Source organism: Watersipora subatra, chromosome 3 (genome assembly GCF_963576615.1).
Source record: "Watersipora subatra chromosome 3, tzWatSuba1.1, whole genome shotgun sequence".
In the NCBI taxonomy this organism is placed as follows: Eukaryota; Metazoa; Bryozoa; class Gymnolaemata; order Cheilostomatida; family Watersiporidae; genus Watersipora; species Watersipora subatra.
The window spans coordinates 52,002,230-52,010,238 of record NC_088710.1 but is presented as its reverse complement, the minus strand read 5'-3'; positions in this window follow the sequence as shown (position 1 = coordinate 52,010,238).

The window sequence follows — 8,009 nt, the reverse complement described above, 5'->3', positions numbered from 1 at the left end:
CCGAGCGACAAAGAATAGAACAATTAAGTCATGCGCATTTCACGAAAAATTAATGTGCACATTTCACCAGTATATAGCATTGTCGAATTGCCGAAGGTTTTTGTAATTAACGTAGGAGTACTGAAATCGTTTCATTTTTGCCGATTTCAAAGTAACTGATATTTTAGACACTTTTGAGTACTTTGGTATTTTAACTGATGTCCAACGCAGTGTAAGTAAAGGAAATGATGATGATATTTTTTCTAACGATTCTTATGAGATTATTACAATATTTAATTATAAGTTTGGATGACTACAGAACAATGACTACGTAGTACAGATTTTTTTAAAAACTTTATATCACAACTTCTTGATATTGCTAGCTATGACCAATGATATACAGCCCCCCCCCCCACATGGGGGCTGTATATCATTGATATGACGGTTTGAAATGTAAACAAAATTGTGCATTGGTTTTATATTATTACTATATTAATAATATTGGTTATTCTAATAATATCAGTGCATTTTGCTTCTAATATTGGCCAATATTGTTTCTCTTATTGCAGGGGGAGAGATATAAACATATAATCTTTTCCCTTCATTATTGCTATTTGTTGTATATAATAACAGCCACACCCAGTACATTACAGCTACCATTGCAGTTATCCTATTGCACTGCAGTGCCATTTGATGGCTAATATTGCATTTTTCAACCATCAGTACCCTTTCTTTTTTTCCAATATCTCTTCGGTCGTCGGCTGTAGGACAATGGAATTTCTAAGTTATTAAGATGGAAGGAATGCTGACATTGTAATCTGTACAAATTAGTAGTGGTGGATACTGATCAAGAAGCTTGTATTCAGTTTGAAAAATAATTAATTTTAATCCAGAAAGGCGCTAACCATTAGTCTCGCACTTGTTTATCAAATGGACAAATCATGCATGTATTCACTTTAGTTTATTGGTCTAAGCCGACTAAGTGATAGTGATATCCTCAGTCAATGTTGTCCTGGCATGCATTTAGCCGCATGAAAAGTGTCGAAAACCTGCTACTCATTATACACCTTGTCAAGATGAAGACGAGCCACCAAAGAAAATCACAATTTCCAATTCTGCTGTCCACTTATATGCATCAAGATCTACATTTAAACATATATGCATGATTTGTGAAAATACGGTGCGGTACTACTCACAAAATTCAACTTTTTGCAAAGCTGTCCTTCATGTAGCCAAAACTGTGTCTGCTGGTATGTCCATCTATCCTGTAAATTAACCTAAGATATGATTTCTTCAGTTGCTTTGACTATGATTAAGTAATTGATAAGTAATTAATAAACAGTGCCTTGTATTGTTTTGCAGAAAAACTTGTACTGGTATGTAATTATTGGCATCCTATAGCCCTACAAGGAACTATGGCCCTCCAACGGATTTAAACTCCTATTGACATCTTCAAGTATAGTTTCATGGTAAATTTGCATGGTGAAAACCTTGCAAATTTTGCGAGCGGTCCCCCTGTCTACATATGCAAATGGATTGAAGAATGCTGCTACCATCAAACAGGAAGAACGTGTATTTTGTAGAACTTTTATCAAGCTGTGGTTGCTTTAGAGGTGGCCTCGTCAAACAAGTGTTATGATGAGTATATCTGCGTAATGCTCGATACCCAACTGCTTAAGTGGTGAAAATGTTGATCAATCTTGCCTCAACAAAATCAATTAAGATTGTTCACTACTTACCTATATTATCTTGGAGCTTTTTATGTAAGGAGAAAAGCAGAAAGCTGTGCCTCTAACCGCAGTTTGTGGATATTACAGCCCAGGTTCCCAGAGGGTAACTGAGTTAGAAACCTTCTCAGAGGACTAGTTCATATCTACAGCGGACATGACCAAACTACCATAATGCAGTGACTCCAAGCTATTGAGGATGTGGGCCATCCTTGTGGATGCCATGGTACTTATCCACGCTCTGCCTGCCAGTGCCATTCTTTCAACTTGCTGATACCATTCTTGATGTACTTATTGCTCATACTAAGAAGTACAAGGCTGCTTGTGTGGATTTTGTGATCAAAAACTATTGCAAGAATACAGCTACTAAGGCTACCAAGCTCGGAGAGAAACATTCAACATGAAAATCTCATAAGGTTTGCACGGTTTCTCTAGCTGTGATGTAGTTTCATCCTTTGCAGGCAAAGGGAAAAGAGTCATAGGAAGCTCATTAAAACACAAGTCGACTTCCAGCAGGCAATGAAAGGACTCTGAGAATCATTTAAGTTTCGGGGCAACTTTATTCTCACTGTGAGAGTTACACATGCAGACTCTATGGGCAAGAAAATAGCACCCAGGAAAATGGCACAGACTTCAACAGATTAAGGGACAGGTTTTTTGTGTTTAGGTCTAGGCCAGTCAGTTCCTCCCTTCAATCGCTGAAAAAACGTGAGCATTGTGTCCATTATGTTGCAGCTACCTACATGTACATGTACATGGAAAGAGGCAACAACACAACTTACCTATGCATCATTTCCATCTTTACATGGGTGGATACTGGGTAAGAAAAACGATGAGTATGCAGTAAAGTGTAATACCAGAATCATTGCCCTACCTGATATTCTACAAGCAGTTCTATAGAAGTGTCAGAAATCCAGGTGCCAAGGGAACTGATGTGCCAGTATCATGGCAAAGGTGCCTTACACAGAGCTTTGCATGTGCATGCACTAAGACAAAACTGACGCGAGGGTAGCAGAGGATGCAGATGGTGAGGACAATGACTAAGAACTCAACATATTGAACAAATAATTAGGATATGCGATATTTTGAAATATCCCATCTCGTTTCGTAAGACTGTTGATATTAGCTACTCATAATACTACTAATAATAATGCTAATAATCATCACCATGTTCACACTGCTTGCAGCGTTCTTGTTATTTACTATGATTCAGCAGTATCAAGTTATAAAATATAATTAGTGTTTTGATTTTTTTTAGTAAAATAAAGCTATTAAACCATAAAATTATATACACATGTACATATATGTATATACATGTATATAGTTTACATGTGCGTGTAACAATCGTAGGATATGGAATATTCAAAAATAGATAGATGAATTTTGACTTCAGCACTGACAGCCATTCTAAATCACTACAAAATAATTGATAAAAGTTGCAAATCTGATGCTTCTATGGAAGGAATCTTATTTACAGGGGAGATAAATATTAAAATATAATTTTTTTCAAATTTGTTATAGAGGCTGGAATGGCAGCTGCGGCAACTCTTCAGTTTTGAATTCTCTATACCAAAATTAGTCTAAATCACTGCAGAAATTGCCACTGAAAGGAGTGCCAACGGAAATGCAAGATAAACTGCCTTGGCCGACGGCCTATCTCTCTCCTACTAATTGCTGGGAATATAATGGCATGCATCATTTCAAACAAAATAAATAAAAAAGTCCGACTAAAGATTTTACTCGAGACTGAGAGTGGTTTCTCAAGTAACCAAAGTATAAATAAAATGGTCCTCATTTGTTCGAAAGTTTGTAAAAGTGCACAGAACAACGAGCTGAATGTTTGTTTTATAGACTACAAAAACATTTGATATAGCATTAAGTGAATATTTGGTATCGTGTGTGTATTGAAAAACGATAGATATACAAACAAAGCTATCAAAATGATGAAGGGCTTTATACTATATATACAGTCAAACATGGATAACTCGAACTTCAAGGGACCGAGCAAAAGTGTTCGAATTATCAGAGCGTTCAAGTTATCAGAGCACTGTCACAAGTCCATATATTTACTTATTTATTAGCAGATACATGTACATATACAAACTATAATATAAATCAAAAGCACAAATGGCTTGTTTCAAATTAAATGCTTCTAATGTAAAGTTTAAAACGTTTTCATGAAAAAGTATAGAGATTTTTCTATCACTTGAGATTGGTTTGTTTGAGGTGATGTTATTGCCAGGACGTTTTTCAGATTGACATTGGCAGAACTTGATCGTTGTTGAAATGCTCAAAAGAAAAGACATTTTTTTCTTTTGGGGAAAAATTTTGATCATTTTCACGATCAACCCACGATCAATTTCGCCGTTTTTTCTTGAAGTTTATGCAGATTACCTTACTTTACCTGGGATTCGTTAAGAGCAACACTCCGAGGCAGTTCAATTAGAAGTTTTACGAGGTTTTACGGTACATTCTATATCACTCACGCTTTTTTAATAGATACTTATTGAATGTACACATGTATTGTGTGTTTAGGTCAAGCGATGAATAGTTTTTTGTAGCTCAGACAACGTATACGTTTAATTACAACATTTTTTAAGACGTTTTAAACATTCAACATTCCGACGTTGATTCAACACGGAATCAACGTCGGAAAACTATTCATCACGGTCTAGCCGGGTCACGCACTCAAGGATTTTCGCCACGCACATACAAAACAACATGCGATTTTTGTTTTGTATGTGCGTGGCGAAAATTCTTGCGCGCGTGACCCGGCTAGCTCGTGCTATTCATCTTATCGCAGTATAAATCAAATTTCACCAAACTTTTAGAAAAGTCGTTGACAAAAATATTTTGCCGATGGTGGTAATAACGACGCTTATGAATTACGAAAAGATGAAGTTTACCTCTATGGCTTTGAATAAAGTGATTTTCTAAAGCGATAACAACCGTTTCGGTAGCCGTTGGGCAAAAAAACAGTTCGAATTAACAGTGTTGAGTTCGAGTTATCTATAGCAATTTATCATTACGTGGGAACGGACCAAAGGAAATGTTCGAATTAACCATGTGTTCGAGCTATCCGTGGACGAGTTATCCATGTTTGACTGTACTTACTTAGATATTTGAAGTAAATCCAGATCAAGGTAGAGAAGTTTCTTAAGGATTTGTAGTAACAAATGGTGCTAAACGAAAATGGGTGTTAGTGACCACACTGCTATCACTTAGCTTTACCAGGTACACTACAAGCTGAATACAAGAATGTCAATGGAGGGATATACATAGACTAGACATAGGGCTAACATTTCACAGCAAATACATTGCCCAGCTTATCACTAAACACCTCGTGAGAGAAATGCTATTTGCAGACGATAGTGCAGCACACAATGCTGAGGAAATTCACACAGGGGGCAAATAAATTTTCTGAATAACATCAAGAAAATAGAGTGCCTTTGCCAGCCAATCAAACTACGTACCATATTCCATTCCTGAACCCATTGATTAGCCTAGACCTGGAGCCTCTTGTTCAAGCATCCAACTTCACATTACTGTACATGGGTATTACTCACAAGCTACTCTCAGACCGATAAGGAGCTTCGTAACAGAACAAAAAGGCAAGTGGAGCTTTTGGTAAGCTTCAGCTTAGGCTATGCAACAACAAAGATGTTTTATCAATGGTGAATGGCAAGTTTACGGAGCAGTGGCGTCGTTGACTCTGCTATGTGGACCCGAAAGCTGGTCAGAGCCCAAATAAACTACATGCATATATGATGAGACGGCTAAAGAACATTTTGGAATTTAGTATAAGATCACAAATAGAGAAATTCTGCGATTTATAATCCTGCTCTCACTGACATACAACCCCATTTAAAACCTCAGATGGTTGAGCCGTTTGCATAGGATGGAGCATGACCGGCTTACCATCTTGTCGCTATACTCACGTATCCATGATGAAAAACGTAACCAGAGACAGCCTAGACTGAGCTTTAAAGATGCAACCAAACGGAATATGAAGAAAATCTTTCTTTGTTCTTGGCAGACAACAGCTAACAACAGAGCGCCATGGAGGGCTATCGTAACACTAAAACTATGTCTTAGCCGAATTGACTGACTGCAAGGGAGATTCTCAGGATAAATACAATAGTTCAAATTATTAATTAGATTAATTAAATGGTTTCTTACAACCATGCACAAACCTAAATATATTCCTAATAGAACTTCCAAAAAAGCAAATTTCATTTAAGTAATTATGTGCTACTTTCACCAGTTGTTCTGTTTATTTTTTCGTACTCTTTATTTCTGTGTAATTCAACTGTACCGGTTGCTGTGTTTACTACAGCTCTATATCGATCGCAATAATATTGCAATAGTTTTGGCTATGTGAGTTTAAACATTTTTCTTCACATGCAGGCATTTTCCTTCTAATACGGCTTCACACATAATTCTAGCTCGTATTGAGCATGAAGCCATGAAAGATCGGCATGTGCAATGAGTATGTGCCCAATTTATTCCACAGGATACGAAGTTGGAAAGTGTGGTGTATTAGAATAAATGCCTATCTGCAGATTTGAAGGTTCTGAGTTCAAATCCAATGCGCAGTGGATGTCTAATTCCAAAATCTTTATCGCTATATCTAGACAGACTGACAGACAAACATTGAAATATATATTTAGACAAGGTCTTCGTGACCCGAGGGCGCACTGTATTAATGTGTAATTTAGTGTGTGCAATCGCAAAAAAGGTGTGCAGCATATAGTAAGAGTGATAGGATTGGTAAGAACGGCTTAGCCTTGTGGTTAGGTGCGCGTGTTTACAATCATGCTGTTGCAGTCTTCGGGAGTTCAAATCCTTTATAAAGATATTTTTCATTCCTAGAATTTAAGCGCTATAGCTGGAGCACAGGTGTCCTTTAGTGAGATATTGCCGAGGGCGGGCCGTAGTCTACACACACAAAAAAAAAACAACAAAGGTCCACGCAGGTATGAGCAGAAACAATAGTATTCACCCAAATATCTCACCAATCCGATAAGCAGAACACACAAAAACTAAACCAATCGACAAAGCCACCCCTCATGTCAACATATTTCAAGTTTCAAGTCATGTCTTGCGCAAATCACCTTATGGTTTCTCAAAACTTGTCCCAAAGTCCCTATCAATTTGAGACTGTCCGATTGCTGTTTTAGAAATGGTCGCCGCTAGCCTAACCTAATTACGTCCTGATTCAACATCTCACTAACTATCGGGGCATTGCTAAAAGAGAGAATCAAAAAGTTCGGGAGCATTCAGCAATGCCCCGATAGTTACTGAAATGTTGAATTACGAGGCTAGGCTAGCCTCGTAATTAATTAATAGGCTAGGCTATCGGCGACCATTTCTAAAACAGCAAGTGGACAGTCTCAAATTGATAGGGACTTTGGGACAAGTTTTGAGAAACCATAAGGTGAGTTGTACAAGACATGACTTGAAACTTGGAATATGTTGACATGATGGGTGGCTTTGTCGATTGGTTTAGTTTTTGTGTGTGCTGCTTATCGGATTGGTGAGATATTTGGGTGGATACTTTTGTTTTTGCTCATAACTACGTGGACCTTTGTTTTTTTGTGTGTCTGGACTACGGCCCGGCCTCGGCAATATCCCGCTAAAGGACACCTATGAGCTGGAGAGACTAACGACAAACTTTGAGATTCATATATATGTAAGTGTGCTTGAAATAAAACAATAAAAATGTGGAAAATATTCAATTATTAACTGATAATTTGAATTATTCAATGTTTGCACTTCCTTCACAGCATGAAAAAAAATACCAGCTGGTAGTAATTATATAAGAAGGCTATTTAATTTATTTTTTCTCGTGAGTATATTTAATTTTTTTAAACCCTAACATTATAGCAGTGTTAATATATGTTTTGGTATATCAGAATGTCTTTCCTGAAATTGGCACAAAGACCATTAAACTTTTCGTTGGTCTACAGTCAGGTTGGAAAAATGGAAAGCAAGCGTGAAATTCATAACACACGAACTATTATTTATTACTTTTATTATGCATACATAAAAGAAATTTTTTAGCAGATGCTCATAATATACAATTCTATCACTTTTAACATGTTGGTGTTAGGAAGAGCTGCTGTATCCCTTGCTTTTTCATTTGCTATTTTTGTGATGCGAAGCGCACTTTTGAAAAGTTTATGGAATGCTTTCCAATTGCAAAAATTTGGTGAAATGTGGTCGTTTGATATTACTTATTGTTTTGAGTCATCACTTGTGGCTAATGTACATTAGTCTTCTTTAGTGTTTGGGACAAAAAAT